Consider the following 9,576-nt stretch of genomic DNA (forward strand, 5'->3'; position numbering starts at 1 on the left):
AAAGTTAACGCCGGTCGGCGAACGATCTCGTCGGGGGCCCCCGACGCAGGAAGAATGCCGTGCGTTAAAATGCCTACGCGCTCGTGTGCTTCGAATCGTGTGTGCCAGGGCCCTTTCTCTCTCTCTCTCTCTCTCTTTGTGTGTGTGTTTTTTTTCTCTTGCTCCATCTCTCTCTTTCTCTCTCTTCTGAACGCTCGTGTGCCTCGGGCCCTCCTCGGGCATCACCTGTCTTCCCTCCCTTTCCTCTCGCATCCCCTAGCCCTCTCCTATCCTTCCCAAATTCCTCCTCCTCTACACCCCTTTCACCCGTCGAGTCTTCCTCAAAAAAGACAGTCAAGTAGCCGTTGTAGCAGCCACGGTCTCTTCTCTTCTAGCGGATCATACGGACTCCGATCGACGATTCGAATTCTCTTTCTCTGTCTCTCTAGTTTGACGATCCGCCACGGTGTAAAAAGTTTACGGAGAAATATTTATAAACGAGTAGTTAGGTATTGCTCGATATTCAATGATCCAGCTCGATTACTTAGATAAGTAGCTTTTAGTAAAAATATATCTAACATCAACCATCCATTCGTTTAATGGATTTACCGAGACGACGATCGGTAGATACGCGAAAAGGAAAATTAAGCGTTGCGGATTGATTTCGATTGGTGCAGTGCGTGCGGGTGGCCCTTCGAGCGTTCTACCGTTAAATCGGCTCGCGCACGCCGTCATCATCGTTTTTCCTCGGTAAGATTCACTCGAGGCGGCCTCGCGGAAACGCTCGGCGATTTCGAGTTCGCGGAAAAGGCGTGTTCGGCATCTCGCGTGAGGACGGCAAATGGCAACCCGACGAAATTGCAACGTAAAACTTGCCTCTACTCTCTCTCTCTCTCTCTCGATCGTTTTCTCGCTCTTCGTCTCCATTGGCCCTTTGCATGCTCTTGACAATCGTCGGCAGACGCAACTCAGACGCAACCAGTCGAGAGAATGAGAGAGAGAGAGAGAGAGAGATACGTATCTCTTGGAATTTCTTTGAAATTTCTACGATTCCGTGCTTAAACGTGCTAAGAAGGAGAGAAAGAGATGGATAGATGGATTCTCTATTTCGTCGTCTCAAACTATCGCGTGCCTACCGTGTTGTACGTAAAAGGTGGGACGACCGCGGGACGGGAGCGGACGCGTGCTTGCGTTTACGGGCGGTTGCGGTTTCGTGGTTTCTGTGGGCAGCTCGATCGTTTCCACGGCTCGTTCTTGAGAAAGAGAGAGAGAGAGAGAGAGAGAGACGATCCAAAACGCTTATTGCGTTATGCGAGAGGATGCGTGTACGTTCGGCGACGCGTACGAGCATGATTAGCGGTTCATCGTTGTCGCCGTGAGAAGAGAAGCCACGGAAATCATTTCGCACGGGGAACGATATTTGCGGTTTGCCAAACTCCTTGCTAGGCTCTCCTGCTTTTTTATGTGTCTTACTAACGTTTAAGGGAGGGAGAGAGAGAAGAGGATCGACGCGTTCGCGTTTTCGAGAGCGTGCTAGTCGTTGTCAAAAGAGAGCTCACTTAATTTGTTTCCTTCGAGTGTGCACGCGATCCTAATATCCTTCCACTTTCCGCATCTCCTTCTGAAACTGCAGTTAGTACACTTAAGAAGGTAAACGTGGCCCACAGGGCACTCTTTCCCTTCGTCTCGCTGTCTAGCCGAAACTAGTTGATTGGCTATTCGCGAATTCCCAAATGTCTTTTCTCCTTCCTTTTTCGTTTTCGTTTCTGTTTCTCCTCGAGGCGTATCGATTTACAGAGAAAAAAGAAAAGAGGGAAGAGAGAAGAAAGAGCAAAGATTTTATTTTCTTTCTTTTCCCTTTCTTTCCTTTTTATACGAAAGAGGAAAGACACTGGGAAAACGTTAGGAGGACGTATTTCGAGAAGAGTATCGCGAAAGAGGTAAAAGAGAAGAAGCAAAGAGACTCCCCATCGCGAACAGTGGCGCGAGTTATCCCTCTAGGACGTAATTCACGTCCGATCGTTCGCATTGTCCTCCGCGAGAGGACTCCTTCCTCTTCTTTCGGTGGAGAACTAAGGAGCCTGCCCAGCGAGAGAGGAGTCTCCTATCTCTTTCTCTCTTCCTCTCCTTCTCGGCGAACCTTTGAGCTCCCGCATTCTGCGTAGCGTCACTTTATAATATTTACAGCCCTCCACCAAATTCCTTCCGCCGCCGTTTTATCTTGGCTGGCCCGCTGAGGGGCCGGCTTTTGCTCTCGCTCTCGCTCTCTCTCGCTCTCTCTCTCTCTCTCTCTCTCTCTCTCTCTCTCTCTCTTTCTCTCCTTTTCTTCTGGCAGAGTTAGAGGGCTCGAGAGTGGAGCAAAAAATAAGGGAAAAAGAAGGGAAAAGGGCAAGAAAAGGGAAAGGAAGGAGAAGGGAAGACTATAGAAGAGGGCCAGTCGATGGTGTGCACGCGCGTCTTCTATTTGTTAGGAAGATGCCCTCCTCTGGCATCCTTTGCCTCCTAGCCGCGGCCCTCTCTCTCTCCTCTCTTATAAGTCCTCGATGGGGGCCCCCCAATCGGACACATGAAAGGCAAAAAACCGAAAGTTGTCGTTGATCTAGTGCTCGGCCGGCCATTTAACTAGGGCCCGATACCTTCGGATAAGGGCTCCCGCAAGCCCATCGACGTTTTCGACTCGACGAAACCGCCGTCATCTATTATATCCAGCGTGTAGCTGAGTCCACGACCACTGAAACCCGTTCTCTTTATTCCTTCTCCGCCTTTCCACGATTCCTACATTTTTTTCGTTAGACTTTCTTTCTCCCCGCGCGTCTTTTTCTCTTTATCTCCACGTGGGGTGGGTAGCGAGCAACGAACGCGGGGCCCTCTTTTGTGCCCTCTGGAAAGAATCGAATTCTTCGACTATGAGAGAACGATCGAGTAGAAAAGGAAAAGAGAATATGGAACGAGTCTTTTTCGCAAAATTGTTTGTTTGTTTTTTCTCTTCTCTCTTTTTTTTTTTTTTTTCTTTCTTTTTTCCAGGAAAAACGTGCGTACGCAGTAGATGCGCCTACACGTATCTCCGGTGGAGTCTTTGAAATGGGTTGGCAGTCAGCCGAGATTCAAAAGGCTCGTGTTGCAACGTTCTTCCGTCCAAGGTTTTTCGCGGTCCGCAAGAGCGGTGTCTCGGCGACAACGGCATATAGGAGGCGTCCCGTAGGCGTCGAGCGTTAAACGCATTCCACCTTAGAGGTTACAAGTTGTGAAATCTTTTAGCGAGAAACGCACGCCGCGTCTCGTTAGCCGCGATTTTATCGTCCTTGCAATCGTCAAGTTCACTAGCGAATAAGTAATAACTCTCTAAGAGACGCATCGTCGTTTCATTCGATACCGATTTAAAGAATCGACCTTGGTACCGATGTTTCCGCCTAACTTTGCCCCCAAAGAAAAAAAAAAACAAAAAGAAAAAGAAATCAAGACGATTCTCGAGAAGAATGAAACGTCGACGCGTGCACCAAGGCTGATTCTATACTTGGAATGTCAGTCAAATGGAAGAGAGAGAGAGAGAGAGAGAGAGAGAGAAGCGGAGTCTCGCAAATGCTTTTGCAGGACAGCGACGAAGAAGACTAAAAGACTCAGACGAGGAGGCACGTCGGGCCGAACGAGGTCGACCGTACGAGAGCTCCGGGGGAAAGTTCAATTTATGGCTCGGTTTAGGAAGAACGACCTGTTTCTAAATTCAAGCGAGTCGCGATAATCGCTATTAACATGGACGAAAGGTCGCTCGAGCGCTGGCGAGAATTTCAGGCCTACTTGCATCGGTGGTATCGTTCTCCTTTATTCTCTTCGAAATCTCTTTCTTTTTTCTGCCTCTCTCTCTCTCTCTCTCGCTCTCTCGCTCTCTCTCTCTCTCTCTTCTCTTCGTCTTGTTTCTCTTCTTCCTCCTTTTTTTCTTCTTTTTCTTTATTCACCTTTCGCTGAAAAGAAAGAGACTTTTCGCGAGACCTCGTATAACAGCGATACGCCGGATTCGAGCCGATTCGAGCCGATTCCTGTCCCACTAAGCCATTTTCTTTTCCACTTTCGAGAGCGATCGCGAGCAGCGTACAAGCTATACGTTACGGTGTCGTTTCTATCCGCTCGTTTAACAGGCTCCGTGGAAACGTCTAAGGAGCAACGTCGAAGCCAACCAAACGACTTCTACTTATTGCGTAATTTTCTTGCGACGAAGGCGAGCAAGATCGCCAGCTAGACCATTTATATATATATATATATATATATATATATATATATATTTATATATATAAATATATATATATATGTCTTGTACATACGTCCAACGTAACGCGTACGCACACACGCGGTTACGTACGCGACTATTTCTTTTTCTTTTCCCTCGCGAGTCAACGTTTTTTTCTGTCTTTCTTTTTTTCTAATTTTTTTCTTCCTTTTCTTTTCCAAGCTTTCGCGAGAATATCGCGGATTTCGCATCGTATGGAATTTTCCTACGTCCCTCCTACGACTTCTCCTTCTCCTCCACTTTTTCCTTTTCTTCTTCTTCTTCTTCTTCTTCTTCTTCGGTTCTCGTGGAAGAGAGAACCGAAGCCTCCTACGTTTGCGAGCTATGCCGAAAGCGGCGTTATTTGCGGCTTATTTACGGACACGCTCGGCCCGGCAAACACGTTCGACCGCGAGAACGAGGAATAGTTGTCTGACATTTAGAGAAACGCCAGGGCCGAGATATGATCTCTCTCTCCTTCTCTCTCTCTTTCATTCGTTTTCCATCTTTCTCCCTTTCTCCGTTTTTCTCAACGAGGCTGCCAAGTCGACAGGATGAAATCTTAGGAGTCTCTTCTTCATCTTCATCATCTTCTTCTTCTTCTTCTTCTGGAGAAACGCGTTGAACTCGCTGAAACGTTTGGACAAGAAGCAACGTTTCATGTAAAAGCGCTCGCGCTCGGGCTCGCGCGCGCGCCTCGCGTTCTCTCGTCGTAAAACGTACTACCGATAGACAAGGTTAAGTCTAAGGCTACGACATGCGCATACGAGCGCGAGCGCGAGCGCTAACATGCGGCAATTTATATTCCCTCCATCGTTTTTCCCGACTTTCTGGCGTATCATTCTAACAACGCCGGAGCGACCGGCGTAAATTATCGCACGAGGTGAACGAGAGTAGGCAGCGGCTACTCGACTGCCGATCGAGATAACGGGATTACTCGACAATCCTTTCCTTCTTACGACTCGAAAGGCCACGCCAAAGTGGTCCTCAAGGACGAATCATCTATTCGCGCTCATTCAACAGGGTTGAAGAAAGCGCGCTGCAACACCCTCCGCGTTTTGCATTTTATCTCTATCTCTCTTTAACTTACCTCGCATTCTCGTCACAGATCGAAACAAACGATCCTTAGAATTCGTGCTCGACCTTTTCGATCGTCCGATCGAAATCGCGAGCCTTTAAACAACTTGGGAGCGGCCGTGTAACTGAGAAAACTGGTCTCCCGAGACAGAGTCCGTCTTTAACGAGATACATCGTTCAGTTTCATATTCGGATGCTACCGAAACTCAAAATCGAATTACATATATATATATGCTCGCACGCGCGCGCGCGCGTGTGTGTGTGTACACATGTATCTTTAGAACGGTTCGCTTAGCGAAACTCGAGAAACAGTTAGCGGACCTTTAAACGCGATCGCCTCGTTAACGCTCGCCTCATATTATCTCCGATGGCCATCGACGATCGTTTTAATTATAGCGTGATCGAACGTTCCTTTAACGGAGACCGTATCTAGCGAGATACTTTCAAAATTCCTAGAGACATACCTAGAGAAAGAGAGAGAGAACGAATTCTATTATACATATACACGTACGCACACTATCTACAGAAAGAGACAGAACTAATCGGCGTGATGTCAGCTCGCATTAATAAAACAAACATAATGCTAGCGTTAATATTCGATTCTTTTCCTTATGTGCTTATATCTATGAAACAATTAAAAAACTTGTCCTACGTTATATTTATCGTTCGCAATACGCTACGATCTTTTTGAAAGAGAATGAAAGAGAGAAAGAACGGTGCTCGTTCGAACACGATTTTCCCCAGGTGTTGTAGATATCTAAGTCGATCTGGTTCTGTCGATGATGTAACGACGACAGCTACAAAATGTCGTCGGCCTTCCCGGCATTCGTTCCCTCTAATCTCTCGTGGAATCCGAGGATCGAGGCTCTCCTCTTTCCCTTCGACCCTCTTTGTCCCTCTCGTCCTCTCTCCGTTTCCTCCTTGTTTCGTAAACTCTCCGTCTCTCTTTCTCTCTTTACCATCGGCCGAGCGAAATTTTACAATTCTTCGATGTTTCGTAAATGAAAGGAATGCTAATGTAACGGTAGTGTCGCGCGATAAGATTAAACGGATCGAAACGGATGCTAGGCTTCTTAATGGGTTCGAGAGCTCGATCGAACGAACGTGGCTTACGAGCCGCGTCAAGATGACGTCGCTTCTTTCTTCTTCTTTTTTCTTTCTTTACCTTTTGTTTCGACTTACGACGACGAAGAGGCTCCTTCTCCACGAGAGACGTCGAGTGTGCGTCCCGAACGGTTCTCCAAAACGTTCTAACGTAGAATCATCGACGAGCGTCTTCCGCGACTAAAATTATTTCCTACGAAAACAAACACACGCGTCGTACGTTGAAAATCAATAAAGGAAGGAGAGAAAGAAAACAAAGAAAAAAACAAATCTTACCGCGTGCTTTGTTTTCGGCGAATAATGATGTACGAGAGCGTTTTCGACGATCTCAACGAGAGAAAAAAGCGCAAAGAAAATGATAATGAATAAATAAGAGAACGCGGATGAGTCAGGATTCGAAGGACGATTCTTGGTAATTCGTCGATGACGCTTTCTAGGTAGCACGAGCCTTCTTCCTTCTACTACTTCGAAGAGTAGGTCCCGAACGTCGCGTGCTCGTCGTTTAAAGGTATTCTCGCGTGCATATCTACTTTCCTACTTAACTCGCTACACACGACGATGAATCTCCTCTTCTCTCGACCAGAGGGAGAGAGAGAGAGAGAGAGATATTCCTGAGCGTGGACGAGACGGGCGATTAGGCGCGCTTAAACGGGTACAATGTCATTGGTCGAGCCGCGGACTCCTTGCCTGTCGATGGATCGGCGTTTGTAACTCTGTTATTACGATAATTCTCCCTCCAGCTGACTGACTTTCTTTCGTGTAAACTCGCTTAACGTGACTGTTGCCCGTCATGGAATTACGATCCCTTATATGTATTTATCTTCTCAGCTCGAAACTATGGAATCCGTCTATATCGCTTATTTTCCTTCGAAATAAACAAACATTCGTAGACAATGTACATCGTTGTGTGTATTACACACGCGGCAAAAGTCAAGGACAAGGATAATTGGAAAAGAAAAGGAAAAAGGAGAGAGAGAGACAGAGAGAGAGAGAGAAAAAAGAGATACGTATAAATTGTAAAAGGATGTTTATCACTCCGACGTACGATATTACACGTTCGGTGTTTAGACCTGTTGTTCCTCTTATCTCCTCTTTTTTTCTTTCTTTTTTATTCTGCTTCTTCTTTTAAGAGGAAAGCCACCTATCAACGATTATCACGGCATCGAGTAACGCGTTATTGCGCTTCGAGCCTGCGTTAAGACTTTTATCATAAGAGATATATACTTAATGCTTACCAAGAGAGAGAAAGACAGAAAAAGAGAGAGAGAGAGAGAGAGAGAGAGACGCCCAGAAGCCACGCCTTAATAGACGAACGAATGAAAGACGCGGAGTGGAAGCTGGCGAAATACGAGAAGGCATATCGAGTGTACACCTTCTCTCTCTCTCTCTCTCTACATATATATATCGGTTGCTTATATTTATAAAGAAATACGCCATGGTTGGATAAAATTGGAGAGAAAGAGAGAGAAAGAGAGAGAGCAAAAATCAAAACGCTTAGGAGAAAAGTGTTACGATTTTGATCGGTATAAGCGCAAAGGTTCGCTGACGATTTTCTCGAGCGTCTGTTGCGCGAGTCGAAGTAACCGAGGCCTCGGTGACAAAGTGAGCGTTGGGTGCGCCGCGTACGCAATCGGTGTTCACGCACACGCACACGCACGCACACGTTAACGTCACTACCATGTGGTACACCTGTGTTTCTCGCGCGTAATTCGCATATCGCTCACGCACGTAAGTAAGTAAGTAAGTAAGTAAGTAAGTAAGTAAGTAAGTAAGCACGCACGCACACGACTCTGGCGTTGACGTGGAGAGAGAAAGAGAGATAGAAAAACGATGACGAAATCGATGTCCGTCCGAGATAGAGCCCGTCGTCGTTCTCTTACGAATCGCTTCTCCAAACGACGTTACTGCGTCTCGCTTTTCTCCTTCTACTTCTGCGTATATAAAATATTAGTCGATCGAAGTCGTAACGAAGTGGTAAACCTCGCTCGTATTTATATTATTCCCAATAGAAATGTATTTATTTACATTCGGTAACGTCAGTGTATGCGACAAGATTTCCAAGGTGTTTTTGACGAAGGGAATATTTACAAATAAAACGACGAACGGACATCGATTTCGTAGGAAACTTTTCATCGGGTTAATAAATAACTACGAGCAACCTCGTGTTCGTGAACCCTTTAGCCTTACGCGCGCGTAAATCGAAGGACTCGAACGTGTACACTTTCATATTGTGTCACATCGATGATTTGGCCTTGGCGTGCGTAGGAAAACGTTAGGAAATAACATTCGCCAACTCCGTAAAGTCTTTATGCTATTTTTACTACCCACATTACCTAAGTACGTACGGATCTTCGTCGCGTGGACGTGTTAAAAGAGATACAATACTCGTCGATGATATAAAATCGACGAAAAAAAAAAAAAGAAAAAGAAGAAGCTTCGAATTTTTTGAATATCCCATTCCACTCTAGCGATTATCCTCGAACGAATTTTAATAATGGACTCGGAAATGGGCATTATAGTGTTCGCGTTCGCGCGCGAGTTCGTCCAGGAAAGATATAATACCTACCATATGCAGATGTTATGGTAATTCGCGCGAAGGAGATAGGCGCGACTCGCGTCGTCCCGTTCGCGAGACGAAGGGGAGAGACGGAGGGAAAAGGAGATCGAAAGGAACGATCGCGAATCGACGACGGAAACTTTCGAGAGATCGAGAATGGACTCTCGTACGTTTGTACCTTACGTACGTAAGTACGTACGTATATACGTACATGCATGCACGCATACGTACGAGCATATAAGTATACTAACGCGTATAAGAGCCGTCCGACATAGTGACAATGAAGGATGGAGCGAGCAAGCATAGGTGGCTACCGCTGCTGTTCTTTCACGCGGAGAGACCAACTTCGACGGGAAAGACGCATTTGTCGTCCGGTGTTTCGTTCTTTCTCTCTCTCTCTCTCTTTTTCTTTCTCTCTATTTCTCTCTTCGTGTGTGTATATATATATATATATCTTTTACCTTCTTCCGAATTACGTACTCGCTCGTCTTAATCCTTTCTTCGTGGAAGAGAAGGCAACGAGCCGCGTACTCGTCTCGTGTCTCGACGTTTACGTCGCGTCGTCAAACTGGTTTATTTTACGTTGCTGGTGCGTACG

Source organism: Vespula vulgaris, chromosome 25, assembly GCF_905475345.1.
Source record: "Vespula vulgaris chromosome 25, iyVesVulg1.1, whole genome shotgun sequence".
Taxonomy (NCBI): Eukaryota; Metazoa; Arthropoda; class Insecta; order Hymenoptera; family Vespidae; genus Vespula; species Vespula vulgaris.